At 34.9% G+C, this 18,342-nt stretch overlaps 1 protein-coding gene across 1 annotated transcript in view; it reads left to right on the top strand.

Moving 5' to 3' along the window:
• LOC135141916 (uncharacterized) overlaps positions 1-18,342 on the top strand; it is a 265,878-nt gene that overhangs the window by 134,593 nt on the left and 112,943 nt on the right. The gene's annotated exons all lie outside the window — the stretch shown is intronic.

Below are 18,342 nucleotides of genomic sequence, written 5' to 3'. Positions count from 1 at the left end.
ACTACATGTGATGATTTAGGCCAACGACATGAAGAAAGGACTCTAGCTATAAAGGTAGGATTATATTACGGTAATAAAGGTATTTAAGTACTATAAAATAACACAGTAAGTACATATGCCATAGGCCATAGCATGATATACATAGCCCAAATTTGTCCGTTCATCCCGACCAAAAATTTGATAACGTCAATCCTATTTTTAACCTTCTGCACATAGATTTTTAGAAAAAAATTTAAAATTATGGAAGCAAATTTCATAATTTAGGTTTGAAACTATGAAATCAATTGTGCTTTTAAGGTTATCATGAACATCAGTTATTATTTGTATTTTGAAAATTTGATGACACATTCTAAAAATTTATTTGTGCTAGTTTAACTTGAAATTTATAGTGATTTAATAAAGTACAGTACAGTCGAAAATTTAATTATAGGGGTCATGACACGTCGAGAAAATATGAAAGTAGCCAGTCGCCAGTAGTAAGACCGACAGTGGTGACGGTTACTGCGAATTAGACTTTCACATTCACCATGTTTATTAGCCGCTAGTATTAATTATAATTATTATTACTCATGCTCATGATAAATGAGATTCCTTTACGTCACAAAAATTTTGAAAAGTTTACTATCCAACATATACATAAAGACTAATTTCGTATTCACTAGGCAAATTTTTCTTTTTTTAAGAGGACTAAATCGGGCGGCTGGAATATGGCGGATTCACTCTCCGCCACGCTCTTAACTGGTGGGTCTGGGAAAAATAGTACCTTATATTTAAAATGTTCGCAGTTAATTGTAGGTCCCGTGGTGTTTTATTTTCGGATAAATTTAAAGGAATCTGGTGTTTTGTAGCTGGATGAACTTGAAAAAAATTTTTCACATCTTTGTGTTCTATTTTTTATGAATTTGAAAAAGTCTTGAGTGCCGCAGAGTTTTTTTTTAATTCGGGATACCCATGGTGTATTATTTTAAGAACCCACGGATTTTTTTTGTAAACTACTTAAATTTTGGGAGACTTTGGTGTTCTATTTTCGGAAAATTTTGACCTAACCTGTTTTTGAGTTAATTAATTACACCGTTTTTTTTTTTTGAGAAATTTAAAACAAACTTTAGGTTCTACGTGTTCCTGCTTGGAAAGAATTCGAAAGTGTTTTGGAGCCTCTAGTGTCTTTTCTGATAATAATTCAATTAAATTTCTTAGACAATACGTCATTTGCCAAAATCAGCCTAATCTTAACAGGATCTCGACCCGCCCACCCCCCCCTCTCTTTTCTTAGAGGGTATCTCATTTGCCAAAATCACTCTTATCTTCCCAGGTACTAGCCCCGCCCACCCACCCTCCATTTGCTTAGAGAAATTTGATCGGCCAAAATCAGTCTTATCTTAGCAGGTACTGGCCCCGCCCACCCACCCTCTCGTTTCTTAGAAGATATTTCATCTGCCAAAATCAGTCTTATCTTAGCAGGTACTGACCCCGACCCACCCACCCTCTCGTTTCTTAAAGGATATTTCATTTGCCAAAATCAGCCGTATATTAGCAGGTAGTAGCCCCGCCCACCCGCCTTTTCCTTTCTTAGAGAATACGTCATTTGCCAAAATCAGCCTTATCTTAGCAGGTACTAGCCCAAACAGCCCGCCCTCTCTTTTCCTAGAGGATATCTCATTTGCCAAAATCACTCTTATCTTCGCAGGTGCTAACCCCACCCACCCGCTCTCTCTTTGCATAGAGAAATTTCATTTGCCAAAATCAGTCTTATCTAGCAGGTACTGGCCCCGCCCACCCACCCACTCGTTTCTTAGAAAATATATCATTTGCCAAAATCACTCTTAACATAGCAGGTACTAGCCCCGCCCACCCACCTTTTTTTTCCTAGAGTGTATGTCGTTTGCCAAAATCGGTCGTATTTTAGGAAGTACTAGCCCCGCCCACCCGCCCTCTATTTTTTCACAGAGGATATCGTTTTGCGAAAATTAGTCTTATCTTAGCAAGTACTAGCCCCATCTACTCGCCCTTTATATGCCCTGTAAATAGAGGGTGGGTGGGGTAACACTTATGATAATAAGACTGATTTTGGCAAATAATATAACTTTTAAGAAAATAAAGGGTGGGTGGGTGGTACTTGTATTTTCTAAGATAAGACATATTTTGGCAAATGATATCAGTCATATCTTAAGTAGTAGTAGTAGTAGCCCCGCCCACCCGCCTTGTCGTTTCTTAGAGGATATATCATTTGCCAAAATCAGTCACATTTAGGAAGTACTAGCCCCGCCCACTCGCCCTCTATTTTCTTACAGAGGATATCATTTTGCCAAAATCAGTCTTATCTTAGCAAGTACTAGTCCCATCCACTCGCCCTATATATGCCCTGTAAGAAAATAGAAGGTGGGTGGGCTAACACGTATGAAAATAAGACTGATTTTGGCAAATAATATATCCTTTAAGAAAATAGAGGGTGGGTGGGTGGTACTTGCATTTGCTAAGATAAGACTTATTTTGGCAAATGATATCAGTCATATCTTAAGTAGTAGTAGTAGCCCCGCCCACCCGCTTTCTCTTTTCTTAGAGGATACCTCATTTGCCAAAATCAGTCTTACCTTGGCAGCTACTAGCCCCGCCCACCCACCCTCCCTTTTCTTAGAGGGTGTGTCATTGCCAAAATCAGTTTTTATCTTAGCTAATACTAACTTTTTCAAAAAATGATCAAAATTTGGAAAAATTACGAACTTACTTAATGCACAAGGAATTTTGAACATCTTCTCTAGTGTTTAGTTGATTGTGTTAATGGATTCTTCTTTTGTTTATAATTTATAAATGTCTTATTAAATGTTTTTTTTTGGTTTATTTATTAATGAAAAATAACAGTTTTTTTGTTAATTTTTTTGGGACTCCCGAAACCCCCGTACATAACGTACTGAACAGTTAATCTGCTATTTTTCAGACACCCAGTATATTCCATATAAATAATTAATTAATGTTGAATCATGAAATAAAGCTATGTATTGACTGTTAAACTACACGTAAAGAAGTATACGTATGTTTCTAGTGAGTTTTCCATAAGAAAATTTTGTTATGACGTCATCACCATTTTAGTATAGATACTTATATCAATTTGAACAGGTGCTATGTAATACTAATAATGACAATATTGTCTTCTCACATTTTTTGGAAAAATAGAACGATTAATAAAAAAATTGCGGCCCGGCATTGATCCCCGGACCTTTCATCTACTGGACCATTTCTATGCTTATGGAGGTTTGCATTATATGTCGAAAGAAGGAGACTGTTTAAACAATAAAAAATGTAAAATGAAGGTAGAATCATAAACCACAAGCAGAGTAGTATGTTATTTTGTAACATTTAAATGGCCTTTACTAAAAAACATTTGCGAGGATGTCATCAAATTGTTGATCGGGTGGTTAGCGTTTTACTATTTATACGATGCTCCTAAAATAAATGTAAAATTTGATGACAATCGATACAGTAGTTTCGAAAATTATGTCTAATAAAAATCGACACAGCCACACGACAGACACAGGAAATCCAAGTACAACTTTTTAGTACACTAGGGGTCGTGAAACGTAGAGAAAACAAGAAAGTAGCTATTATACTACTACTAAATTTTATATTATCGTTACGAGTATCGTGTAAAATACTAACCATAATTTAATGACGTCTCCTCACTTTTTTTTTGTAAACGCCATTGAAAATTTATAAAATAGGTATCAAGAATTTCGAAAAAAACTAAACTTTTTTTACACTTTATTTGTTTGAGTGTTCACCCGATTTCCCCGCACTCCGCGCCGGACCAAATATAAACAGCAAGTTAATAATCATGTTCCGGTTTTACTGTGGGGTTACATGATGGCAAAGCTTTCAAGATAAACAATATTGTTTTAGAATGCATAAACGAGAAACCATATTCATAATAATAAAAAAGAAATCAGTGGCATAAAGACAAGATAATAAATTCAAATAATAAAACCGAGAAACCCTTCAATAAGTATATTTGACCGACTGAAAGGACCACTAAAGTTGTCGCAGGCTTTATGACTAAAAAAAAGGTATAAAATCAATATTCAGATCTCGATTGTCCTATAAATCAGGAAACACGTCAAAAGCATATTTAATTTAAGACGCTGTGGCTAGAAATATAATGAGTGCATACTCCAAATCTGAGATGTTTTCGAACTCATATTTAAATGATGCGATTAACCTCGAAATTATAAAAAAGCTTCCGTTATGCACTTTAGTAACTTCTGGTGGAGCTTAAATCAATTTTGATGAATGTAATGCAGCGCTAATCCAAACGTTGCTGAGTTTACGCTCAAGTGGGTAAGTGAGTTCAGTCATAAAATGGTAGTTTTTCAAGTAATCGTAGACAACCTGTTCTAATTTATGGCTATAAACTGAAAGCTCTCAAATAGAAATTGAGAAATCGAAGTATTTCTTTACGACAAGTATCTTTGTAGATGTATCAAATAAGCAATAAACCGAAGAGAAAATCGTATTAGATGTTTGGCTTCACCCGTGCCATTCATTGTTTATAATCCATTAGAGCACAACTTCTTCGTTTTTTCGAGTTGGTTAAGAGTTTGTACAGGTTTTTGGTTAATTATAACTCAGCACAGTAGGTGAAAGTTTAATGCATCAAGATACTCTTCTCGGTAGGATTTTCCATTGAGTTGGCGCTGTGTAGAGCTTCAGACGATGATGGCCATCAATAACGGAGTGTAAATCGATCCACTTCTTTTCGCAATCTACGCTGTTCTTGAAAGATATTTTCAAATCCATTTTCCTTAGTCTAAATTATCAAAACAACGGGTGTACATTTAGGGATGTAGAAATGGAGGAGTGTTTGTTTTATGACAAAATAACTTATTACATCTTTGAGAATAATCATGATATAAGATCAACATAATGAAGTACTTTCTCGAAGTCGTTGGTTGATTTGGAATATTCATGATCGTTGTTTTAAGAATTATCTCTGAATGAGGGTGAAGGTTTGTGTCAATTATGGCGTAATAGTCCAGTCTTGAGGAAATTATTTTTGCGGAACGCATTGTTATTCTTTGATACTCGGGATATTGCCTAGTCGCAAAAAGGAATATTTGGATAAAGGATATTTATTTCGCAAGTTTAACATGACATCTTGGGGGTCCCATTTCACAAAAAATAAGAGTGGTTGTGACATTTTAAGACTTGTTGACGACAGAATAGTCGGGAGAGTGTCTATAAGATATCCGTATAGGGTCGACTATCTATTGTTATTTTATAGCATTCATGTTGTCTCTATTATACAAAGTACCCTTTACTCCACTTATCTCAGTACTTTAACCAAATTAATTGCTTCTTAAATGTTTCATGGAAATTTTCCGGCGGGCTTGTAACCCGTTAACATTGCTTAGCCACATAAACTAAATTATCCACCATCATCAAAAACAAACTGCATAGCTCCTCTGCCGCAATATGTAGTAATTACAACGCCACGCCGAAAATAAAACATTGCCGTAAACATTAACACAATATTTAAAAACCTCTCGACAAAATACGTGTTTATAGCTACTTGAAATTCTTGCGCGACTTTGAAAATTATTTTCAAACTTTTAGAAATATGTTCGCGCAATAAAAAAATTTTAAAAAGCCATAAAAATAATACGTGTAAGTTTTTAAAGTCCGTTACGTGTGTTGTTGACGTTATTACACACAGGAGATTCCGACAAAAGGAGGTAGTAGTTTTTATAACGTAACTCCCTACGCACTCATACGCTGTCGCTGCTCCTCAAAATGAAAATGAAAAATTACTTCTACCTCTTTCCGTGGCCAGAAACGTTTTTACTTGTTTGGACGAAATTTACTTAAATTATCGATGGCACATTATGCGGGAAGGAAACTCACAACTTTCTCCTCGAAAAAATACCGGTTGCAGTAAGATCTGTATCTCAGATTTACTGATTGAGGTCGCTATACTTCATCAGTCAACTTGATTGACACCTTATTGAGCGATTTCGTGCGGGTTCCTTTAACTTTTGATTGGAATAATAATAGTCCCTGTGGTATCACTTTTGTCGGCGAGAAAATATTAAAATGTATCGCTTAACGCGACGAAAATTCGTGCCAAAAATAACACTAAACAATATAGAATAACGCAACGCGGTGTATACTCGAGCAAATTTCCTAATCCACACGCTACCTGCGGCTCCTCCGTTACTTCTTCTCTGACCAGAAAGAAAACAACAGATTTCACATTTTCTCGCCCTTAAATACGTAAACACTTTGTGACGAAAACGTTGAAAATTGTTTCTAACTCCGTGGCGACTGAAGGATTAGGAATTGTAGCCAACTCTGTCTTTTCTGGCCCTTGTATAGTTCATTTTTATTATAATTACTACTATTGTAATTTCTGATACTACAGGGTTTCTAAAAATGATGATTATAGTGTCGAAGTAGGTCATGAAAACGTGCCGCCTCTCAGTTTTAGACATTACTAAATCCCCAAGGTTGCATGAAAAAGACCACACGCATCTGTATAACTGGTTGCCTAAATGCTCGCTCCATATTTTATTAAAAATAAGGTTCAAGGTACATGTTCACTCTCTTTTTAATTTCAAAATTGTTCTGTAATCCTTCCGTCAATACCCATTGTTCAATTTCATGTTGCAACAGGAACTCCTCACAGCTGAGCAAATTTTGTCAAAAGATTTTTGCGCATTTTGCTCGAGTCGTCTCAAATCATCAACAACTTCCTCAGATACTAAAAGTCTTCCACTTTCCGTTGTTGACACTCCCCACTCTTCGTTTACGAAGGTCTCATTATGATAAGAAGACATAACAATGAAAATGTCTTGTTCAACAGAATAAACCATTTTCGCGGTTTTCACTTCTTCTCACAAAAACAAAATTTTCGTACAGAAGCACCAAGGGTTTTGAAAACTATTGTTTTGAGCTTGGATCAACGAGAATTACTGTAATTTACACTTCAAAAACTTTAAAACAATAAAAACGATTACTTTAAATGACAGGTTACAAATGACATTAGTGACAAGTGAGAACTGTTAAAATGAGGCATAATTTCAGCGAATGGGGATTTTTGAAATCCATGGCCAACTACGCCGTTAGAATCATTAATAAAATCCTGTAGTATTAAACTGATTGTGAAAAATCTTTTTCAAATGCCCAAGAAAGCCCTAGCTATAACAATTGGCAACTTCATAATGTTGAAAAAAATTGGCCGTTGAGCTGAAAAATTTTCTGTATTATGCAAACATGGGTTAATTTGATGATGCTCTCTTCCAAGCCCATTTGGACCAGCAATTCTTCAAGATGAGTTAAGGTTTTTGAAACTAAGACGCTGGGAAAAAGGGCACTAACATAGAATTACCAACTAAAAAAAGTAGTTAGGATTGTTAACCTGTAGGTGGTAACACTGGTGCTAGGAATGTAATTTATGAATCCGATGGAATTAAAATATAAAGAATAAAAAACGGTGGCAAATGGTCAAAAAAAGTGTAGGAATTTCGACTACAGTATAGGATTAAAACTCAAAAAGAAGTTTAAAAACAAATTTCCTGAAAGTTCTAGAACATTATATGAATCAGGAAGTTATTCTAGTTAAATGGAACAATGTAGAACAGGTTAGGTCAGGTCAGGTCAGAATTTTCTCAGTTTCCCTATATGAATCTGTAAATTTAAATAAATCCACACATTAATCATTTGACTTTGTTTTAAATCTTCGATTCTACCGTTTGTAAAAATAAAATTCAATTCCCATTTCACAAAAAATAAAAGAAGTCACTGGAATGGAGAAAAGAGCAGTATTACCGCCCACCCACCCCCTAATCATTCCAGTAACTACTCTAAATATTGTTTAGTCTTATCTTGGCAAGTGATAGCCCCGCCCACCCGCCCTCCATTTTTTTAGAGAGTGTTATTTGCCAAAATCAGTCTTATCTTAGCAGGTATTATCCCCACCTACCCGCGCTATTCTTATTTTAGCGATTTTATTTCTGTTCATCAGTATAAGATCCACATTTAATTCAAATATGTACAATGAATTACTAAAAAGTAGGCTGAGTTAATTATAAGTTCTTCTGTAAAGTGGCAAGAAACTACTAGAACCTAGGCTGTCAAAAATGCATTTCTTCTTTTAGAAGGGAAAAAAATCGGGTGGGTGGGCGGGGCTAATTGAACTTTTTCTTACTGAGTCTTTAACAAGCAAGCAGTAGCCCCGCCCACCCACCCCCTCTTCATTCCAGTGACTACTCTAAATATTGTTCAGTCTAATCTTGGCAAGTGATACCCCGCCCACCCGCCCTTTATTTTTTTCTAAGGTGTTATTTGCTAAAATCAGTATTATCTTACCAGTAGTAGCTCCACCCACCCACCCTATTCTCATTTTAACGATTGTATTTCTATTCATCAGTACAAAATCCACACTTCATTCAGATACAATGAATCACTAAAATGAAGGCGGAGTAAGTGGGCGGAGTTAATTATAGGCGTTTCTGTAAAGTGGCAAGCAACTAACAGAACCTAGGCTGCTAAAAAGAGAAGACAGACCGCTAAACGTATTTTTTTGTTATACTATTGGCTACATAAAATGCATTTCTTATTTCAGAAGAAAAAAGGAACGGGTGGGAGGGCGGGGCTAAGTTTAACCTTTCCTTACAGAGACTTTTATAAGCAAGCAGTCGCCCCGCCCACCCACCCTCTCTTCATTCCAATAACTACTCTTAATATTGTTCAGTCTTATATTGACAAGTGATAGCCCCGCCCACCTGCCTTATTTCCATTTTAACGATTTTATTTATATTCATCTGTGTAAAATCAACCTTTCGTTCAGATACAATGAATCACTCAGTGGGCGGAGTTAATTATATGTTCTTCTGTAAAGTAGCAAGAAACTAATAGAACCTGGGCTATTAAAAAGAAAAAAAAACGCTAATCCTATTTTTTTTTATTACACTATTTGCTATAAAAACGCATTTCTTATTTCAAAAGAAAAAAACGGGTGGTTGGGCGGGGCTAAGTTTAACTTTTTCTCACAGATACTTTTATAAGCAAGCAATAGCCCCGCCCACCCACCTCCTCTTAATTCTAGTAACTACTCGTAATACTGTTAATTATTACCTTTAAACCCAAAGATCGTAAATCTAATTATTAATTTTTCACTACGAAATTTTTGTTTTCAAGAAAATTGAATGCCTTGACTCAACAACAATCGAAATTTTTTCGAAATAATTTTGAAAGCTCAATTCAGTTGAAAAAAATTTAAGATCACCATAAAAGAATTTAGAATTTTCGGAAAGAAATTTCTAATTCTGTGGCTTAAAACAACTAGTGTAATTTTTTCAAAAATTTGTTTTCAGTTCAAAAAAAATCAATTTTAAAATCATCATAAAAAAATTTAGAGTTGTCAGAAAAAAAATTCTGTTTTTTTCTCAATTTCCCTATATGGATCAGTAATTTTAAAATAAATCCACAAATTAATCATTAACCTTTTGACCTTGTTTTAATACTTAGATTCTATCGCTTGTCAAAATAGAATTCAATTCCCATTTTACAATAAATAAAATAAGTCAGAGGAATGGAGAAAACCGGTGGGCGGGGCTGAATTTTACAGTTTTATAAGCAAGCAATAGCCCCGCCCACCCACCCCCTCTTCATTCCAGTGACTACTTTTAATATTGTTCAGTCTTACCTTGGTAAGTGATTTTCACGAAGTCCTAGAACATTTGAACTCAAGCAAGATTCTGAAACAAATCCATGTAAAAGTAGCTTGTATTGAAGTCCAGATGTTAAAAATGAAGGCAATGCGCACGGAAAATCACATTGGTAATAACACCGATGTTGGGAATACGAGTTATAGAATTAGATGAAGTGGAATATGGGGAAGATATGATAAAAAAATTCAAATAGAGTGACAGAATTAATAGAAGATATTTTCGACTACAGTACAGAATTAAAACTCAAGAAACAGATTATATACAAATTTCGTGCAAGTTCTATAATATTTTATCAAGAAGAAAGTTATCATGGTGAACTGAAACAATGTAAAACAGATTGACTATCAAGAAAGTGTTGAAAACGTAATTTTCCATGCAGTTCTAGAATATTAAAAATCTGTAACGAGATTCTAGAACAAATCTGTATATCTCCAAGGTGATGATTAAACTCGAAGACAGAGAAGAATCGAAAAACTAGTTAGAATTGAAAGAAAAATGTTAGAATTGAAATTAATGTACACTAAAAAACAGCCTGGTGTTAACACCGGTGTTAGGAATCTAGTTATGAAATTTTTGATATTAAAAGGTACATAATTAGAAAAAATGAGACAGCAAGACCGTGATCTAGAAAGAATAAACGACGAAGAAGAGTAAAAAGGAAGATATCCTTGAAAATTTCAATAAGGGTAACGGATTTAAGGCAGAATTTCAACCACAGAATAGGATTAAAACTCAAAAATAAGATTACAACAAGTTTCGTGAAAGTTCTAGAATATTTTATGAGTATGGAGGAAGTTCTTCTGATGAACTGAAACAATGTAGAACAGATTGTTATCACGAAAATATTCAAAACGTAAATTTTTATAAAGTTTTGGAACATCTGAGAACTGAAACAAGATTTTAGAACAAATCTATGTAACTCTAGAAGAGAGAAAAATCTAAAAATTAAGTTGTATTGAAGTCTAGGTGTTAACAAAGAAAATTATGGGCACGAAAAACCACATCGGAAATAACGCTGGTGTTGGGGATACGATTTATAGAATTAATGGAATTGATAAACATAGAAGTAGAAGAAATTGAATATCAAAGCCTGGAGAACAATTAATAAAAAAGTTTAATTAGGATAACGGAATTAATAGAAAATTTTCGACCGTAGTCCAGGATTAAGGCTCAAGAAATATTATACACAAATAAACAGTAAGATCGTGATCTAGAAAGAATCAGGGATGAAGAAGATTCATAAAACAAGATATCCTTAAAAACTTCAATAAGGGTAGCGGATTTAATTGAAGAATTTAGATCACAAAACAGGATTAAAACTCAGGAAATAAGATTACATACAAGTTTTGTGAAAGTTGTAGAATATTTAATAATAAGGAAGTAATTCTGGTGAACTGAAACAATATAAAGTAGATTGAAACGAAATTTTAGAACAAACCTATGTACCTCTAGAATAGAGAAAAATCGAAAAAATTCCAGGTGTTAAGAGTGAATAAAATGGGCACGAAAAACCAAATAGATAATAAGTTAGGAATTGATAAATAGAGCCACAGAATTAATAGAAGATTCTCGACCACAGTACAAGATTGAAGTTCAAAAAAGAAATTATGTACAAATTTCATAAAAGTTCTAGAACAATTTATCAAGAAGAAAGTAGAACAATATAAAACAGATTGACGAAAGGAATGAATAAGTAATTTTCCATGAAGTTCTAGACCATTGCAAATATGAAACGAAATTCTAGAACACATCTACACTGGGTATCTGGAAAATATACGTCATGTACTGGGATTTCAGGAGTCCCAAAAAATAATAAAAAAATTCTTTAGGATTTTGTAAAAGTTAATCATTAGCACTTGCTAAGGTAAAACTGATTTTGGCAAATGACATGTCCTGTAAAAAAGAGAGGGTGGGTGGGCGGGGTTAGTACCTGATAGAATAAGAGCGATTTTGGCAAATGACATACCCTACAAGAGAAGAGAGGGTGGGTGGGTGGGGCTAGTGCCTGCTAAGATAAGACTGATTTTGGCAAATGAGATGCCCCTAAGAAAATAAAGGGCGGGAGGGCGGGCTTAGTACCTGCTAAAATAAAATCGATTTTGGCAAGTGATATACCCGCTAAGAAAATGGAGGGCGGGCGGGCGGGGCTAGTACCTGTTAAAATATGACCGATTTTGGCAAGACACTAGAGGCTCCAAAGCACTTTCGTAAATTTTCTTGAAGTTCTAGAACACTTGAAGACCCAAACGAGATTCTAGAACAAATCCCTAATCTCTAGAAGAGAGAAAAATCAAGAACGTAGTTAGAATTAGAAAGCAAGCGTTAAAAACGAAAAGAACTTGAACGAAAAATCTCATCGATTTTGACATTGGTGTTAGGAATGTGATCTATAGTAATGTGCGTTAGAAAGCCTGCAGAAGAGTTGAAACACTAATATCCTAGAAAGTTTCATTTAGAATGAATATAAGGAGATTAGATGCAAATTTTGCGAGTCTAAATTTTCTTTTAAGAAGAAATTCTAGAACATTTAGAAACGAGTAGACTGAAATATTGGGACTTCTGTAGAGGACCGAAGACTGAAGTTTCAGAAATGAGTTGATTGAAGACATGAGGAGAAAGTTCTGGAAAGTTTAATTTGAAAAAAGCTAGGTCTAGTGTCAAGGTGAATAATGGAGGCTCACTAAAGGAATCGAAGAACTAGTTGGGATTGAAAGAAAATTGTAGAATTGAAATGAATGTGGGCACACTAAAAAATTGCCTGGTGTAGAAATGTAGTTATGAAATTATTGATATGAAAACATACATAATTAGATAAAATGAAACAGCAAGATCGTGATCTAGATAGAATGAGGGATGAAGAAGATTCAAAAACGAAGATATCCTTGAAAACTTCAATAAGGGTAGGCAGATTTAATAGAAGAATTTAGACCACATAACAGGATTAAAACTCAAGAAATAAGATTACATACAAGTTTCATGAAAGTTATAGAAGATTTAAGAAGAAGGAAGTTATTCTAACGAACTGAAACAATATAGAGCAGATTGAAACGGAATTTTAGAACAAACCTATGTACCTTTAAAACAGAGAAAAATCGAAAAAATTCCAGCTGTTAAGAATGAATAAAATGGGCAGGAAAAACCAAATAGATAATAAGTTAGGAATGCGATTTATAGAATTAATGGAATTGATAAATATAGAATTAGATGAAATAAAAATATCAAAGCCTGGAGAACAGATAATAAAAACTTTCAATTAGAGCAACAGAATTAATAGAAGATTCTCGACCACAGTACAAGATTCAAGTTCAAAAAAGAAATAATGTACAAATTTCATAAAAGTTTTAGAATAATTTATCAAGAAGAAAGTAGAACAATATAACACAGATTGACGAAAGGAATGAATACGTAAATTTCCATGCAGTTCTAGACCATTGCAAACGTGAAACGAAATTCTAGAACACATCTATACTGGGTATCTGGAAAACATACGTTATGTACTGGGGTTTCAGGAGTCACAAAAAATAATAAAAAAATTCTTCATGATTTTGTAAAAGTTAATCATTAGTACTTGCTAAGGTAAAACTGATTTTGGCAAATGACATGCCCGGTAAAAAAAGAGAGCGTGGGTGGGCGGGGTTAGTACCTGTTAAAATAAGAGCGATTTTGGTAAACGACATACCCTCCAAGAGAAAAGAGGGTAGGTGGGTGGGGCTAGTACCTGCTAAGATAAGACTGATTTTGGCAAATGAGATGTCCCTAAGAAAATAGAGGGCGGGAGGGCGGGCTTAGTACCTGCTAAAATAAAATCGATTTTGGCGAGTGATACACCCGCTAAGAAAATAGAGGGCGGGTGGGCGGGGCTAGTACCTGCTAAAATATGACCGATTTTGGCAAGACACTAGAGGTTTAAAAGCACTTTCAAATTTTTTCCAAACAGGTATACCTAAAACCTCAAGATTGTTTTAAATTTAAAAAAAGCGAGGTACTAAAATTAACTCAAAAACAGGTCAGGTCAAAATTTTCCAAAAATAGAACAATATCTTTGTACATTCTAACTGAAGTAGTAATTAGACATGGCCAAATCTGAGAAAGAAATTTTTTACTATTTTTCTGAGACTCACCAGGTGATTGTCAAGAGCGTAGCGGAGAGTTAATCCGCCATTTTCCAGGCACCCAGTATAGCTCCAAGGTGATTAATAAATTCGAGAACAAAGAAGAATCGAAAAAAAAATTGGAGGGACAATATTAAAATTAAAATTAATGTACACTGAAAACAGACAGGTTTTAATAATAGTTTTGGCACTCTAGTTTTTGAAATTATTGATATTGAAAGATATAGAATTGGAAAAAAGAAACGGCAAGATCGTGATCTAGAAAGGATGGAGAAGAGTAAAAAAAGAAGGTACCCTTGAAAATGTCAATTAGTATAAGAGATTTAATTGTGGCATTTCGACCACAGAACAGGTTTAAAACTCAAGAAGTAAGATTACAAGTTTCGTGAAAGTTCTAGAATATTGTATTAAGAGGGAAGTTATTCTAGTGAACTGAAGCAATGCAGATCAGGGTTGGTGATCAAGAACAGATTCTAAACGTAAATTTTCTTGAAGTTTTGAATACTTGACGACCCAAATGAGATTCTAGAACAAATCCATAATCTCTAGAAGAGAGAAAAATCAAGAATGTAGCTGGAATTAGAAAACAAGTGTTAAAAACGAAAAGAACTTGGACGAAAAATCTCATCGATTTTGACATTGATGTTAGGGATGTGATCTATAGAATTAATGTAGCCGAACGACAGAGAATTAGATGGAATAGAATATCAGGATCGTCAGGAAGAATTAAAACACTAATATCCTAGAAATTTTCATTTAGAACGAATAGAAGGAGATTAGAAACAAATTTCGCGAGTCTAAATTTTCTTTTAAGAAGAAGTTCTACAACATTTAGAAACGAGTAGATGAAATATTGGGACTTCTGCAGACTGAAGTTGCAGAAATGAGTTGATTGAGGACATGGATAGAAAGTTCTGGAAAGTTTCATTTGAAAAAAAGGTAGGTCTAGTGTCAAGGTGAATAATGGAGGCTTAATAAAAGAAACAGCATTTACTTAATATTAGTGACCCATCTATTATTTACCCTTATCCATTAGAACTGTAATCAATTATAATTTTTTATCATGAATCTTCGTAAGTATTTTCCAATTGCTACTGGTTTAAGAAATTTCTTGTATACAATTTTCGTGTTCATACGAATGCAACTACTAATCATAGTCAGTTATTGATTCTTCTTCACCCCTGTTTTTCCTCTTCATTACGTATTTATTCAGGCAGTAGTAAGTATGCTCTCTATCTATTTCCGTTTTGATCTTTCATGTTTCTAAAAATTACCCCCTAGCCATTTAACTCCCCATTAAATCCAATTACTCGGGACTCGATTTTGAAATGTGGAAACATTATACAGCGGAAATAGAACACCGCAGGTTTTTTTTTCATGTCGCCATCTGGTTTTTAAGAGTAGTAGCAAATAATTGCGACTTAGTGCTTTGCATTAACAGCATGTTTACACCTCTATTTAATGCAGATTTCGGTTATTGCATTGTTTCTGAACATTCAAATGTGATTCTGTGCAGAGTTGTGTAAAGTGCTTGTGGCATCTGCGAGGAAGTTAAATTTTAGGAAATAATAAATTTAATCGTTTGCGTTTCAGCAAGGCACTGAAAGTTATAGTAGTTAGTAAATCAATGCAAGATCGGATAAATCTAAAGACTAGGATCCAAATGCAATCAAATCCAAAAAGCATTTTACCAGCAAATAATTATCCTATGTATAATGTAAAGGGTTCTGAAACTATCCTAAACTCGACTATGTAACCACAATGGCGTAATCCGTGTTGTTATTATATCACAAGATAATAGTAATCCGACCGTGGGGAAACTACATCGCAACTCTATATAATTGTAATACCTATAAATGCGAAATTTTGTCGAACTTAGCGTTCTATTTTTTTCCTGTCGAAGGGGAACTGTTGCAAGCTTATTGATTAATAATGCTAAAGATGTAAATATAAGATTAATTTACGACAGAGTTGAGTACTTAGCCATGCGAATGAGTAATCAATTTATCGCCCTTATTGTGTGATTAGACTCTAAAGTAGCAATCGAAGGGGAAATTGTGATGGATTACCAAGGTACTGGTAGCGACAGCTGCAACCAATTGCAATATGTTGCGGATAATAATAATTGTACATACGTTATACTAAACTGCGAGTTATTTTCCGTTAAAATGCCCCTCGTCAGTCTTTTACTGTACGTCAAAAGCAGCAACTTAGCGAGAATGACTTGTCGTAAACACAACAAAGTCTTCGTTTACGCGACATAACCTATCGGGGAAGAAGAGAATTTAAAATATACCTTCCCAACACAGATATGTGAAAAAGCCCCAGGGATCATTAAAGATTTCGCGTAATTGCCACCTATATATCTGGCAATTTACCAGACTTTCCACTTCACACAATTCCACCACACGCAACGCAATTGTACTTTTACTTCCAGAGAGGGCAGTCGACGAAAACTGGACCGTTTGATAACACAGTCAGTGGGGTGCCATCTTACCGAACACAAAAATACAGGTCATTCGTTTAGCGGAAATAAATTTGATCCTACATAAACGTTCGTAGCTCAAGGCGCATCACTGACGTACGCCACAACCATTCCCACGGATCGTTCCAGATTTATAATCCTGCTCCATCTATTCGGTAAACGGAGTATAGTTCATTCGTGAAAGATTTTATTGACTGAGATGGGTCTGTAATTGTTGATATTACAAAATTATATTGACTTGTACGTTTATTTATTAGAGAATCTAGTGATGTTATACGGTAGGATGTCCGATTAATATAACTTTAAAGCTAAGCAACTAATTAATCATTTGTGAGAAAAACTGCTGACGATGCTTGGTCGGAACGTTTTGTTTATCGCTGAAACTTTTTCGATGTAATTACTTAATGTTTGGCACGACTCTTGGCGCACGAAATTTCATTGTCATTATTTAAAATGAAAATGGAAGATTAAACCACTGAACTAATAAATTCCTAAGTAATGCAATTATGTACGTTTTAATGGATTCATACAAGACGCCTCCACTACAATCACAGCCCTCAAAAGCCAAACCAGAAACAATGAACCTAGTTGCCGACTTTGTACTTTCCCCTTCAGTAAAATACCCTCTCTTAGCGAGCCACAACGACAGAAGGAAAATTTCCCAAGAAAGCCGAATCTACCTTGAAAAATTGTCGCGAGGATATTAAGCAAGCCCACGCAAGTCCTTCATAATCCGAAAATTCGATTAGAATGGAAATTGGACTAGCATATTCGTTTATTGGTTGACGAAGTATCGATCGTCGTTCCACTTGTTTGTCTATCTTCAAAATTCTAATCCGGTGCTCTTTTGTACAACATCTGCCGTAATGAAATAGAGAGGCGATCAAACTTGAATAGGCTATTATCGCAGAATGCAATTTTTTTCGAAGACGGCTAAAAATATAAAAAGGAAAATGCTAGTATACAGGGTCTATAAGCAGCCGAATCGGCTTCTGCCGATATCCTAATAAAGCGATAGCGTGTCCGTAAAAATACGGCAAAGTAAGCAAATATTTGTACCACAATCTAGAGCAATAAAGGCTTTGTTCGGACCCTAATTACCGGTAAAAAAGTGTTGTCGCAATTTGGAGCTCATATTTGTTTAAAGCCGACTGCCTTTTTTCAATTCACGGTTTCTTTTTTCTGCCACCTGCACGCGCTATACATATCAATTGAAAAGACCGAGCACGAAATGAGTTCGCTTTTTCTGTTTTTTAAATCGCCATGGCGATTATTTGCTTGTGTTTGCTGATCGAAACACGCCTGCAGAGGGGAGGAATTATCCGAATTTGATAGAGATAGTGGGCGACGAGCATTTTTTATCAAAATGTGCATTCAATCCGCAGTAACAATAAATTTGCGCTATCTGTACCGTTAATAGACTGTAGTACAGGATTTATAGTTGTGAACGTAGATAAATACAAAATACATTAATCAATGATGCGTTCAATACAACATTTGTAAAATAAGGTCATGTTACCTTAATTTTCTTTGTTAACCTAATGACAGGAGCAGCGTTCGAACGATAAATTATACCAGAACCTGAAATATGGATAAGTGACAATCTTCAATTTATTCGAAGAGGCATTCATTGCTGTTAATAAAGCCCGTCACAGACACAGTTCAACTTGCTGGTCAAGTCTTTTAATACACATTGATTGTGTCGGTATATATAAAGACACCCCATACAAATCAATATTGTCATTTTACGCTTGATGTGGGACTGTAAAATACTTCCAAAAGATGTCGAAGCTGACGTTTTTGGATGCTCTGCACGTTCTTCTGACCGATTGCCAACTAAATAATTGCGGGATATGATGAATAGCAAAGTGAGCAATTTATTACACTAAATCCCTGAAATCTCGAAGGAGATTTGATATCAGCTTTGCATAGCCCCGGATGAGATATTTTGACAAATTATTCACTGTTTTCGTTAAAATTTGGAAAAATTTTAATTCGGAGTTAAACCACACCCGTGCTTTGTATC

The sequence above is a fragment of the Zophobas morio genome, unplaced genomic scaffold, assembly GCF_036711695.1.
Source record: "Zophobas morio isolate AGI-343-1 ecotype UQ-CSIRO unplaced genomic scaffold, CSIRO_AGI_Zmor_V1 ptg000044l, whole genome shotgun sequence".
Lineage (NCBI taxonomy): Eukaryota > Metazoa > Arthropoda > Insecta > Coleoptera > Tenebrionidae > Zophobas > Zophobas morio.
Note: the sequence above shows the minus strand (reverse complement) of the source record. Positions and strands in the feature narration are given on the sequence as shown.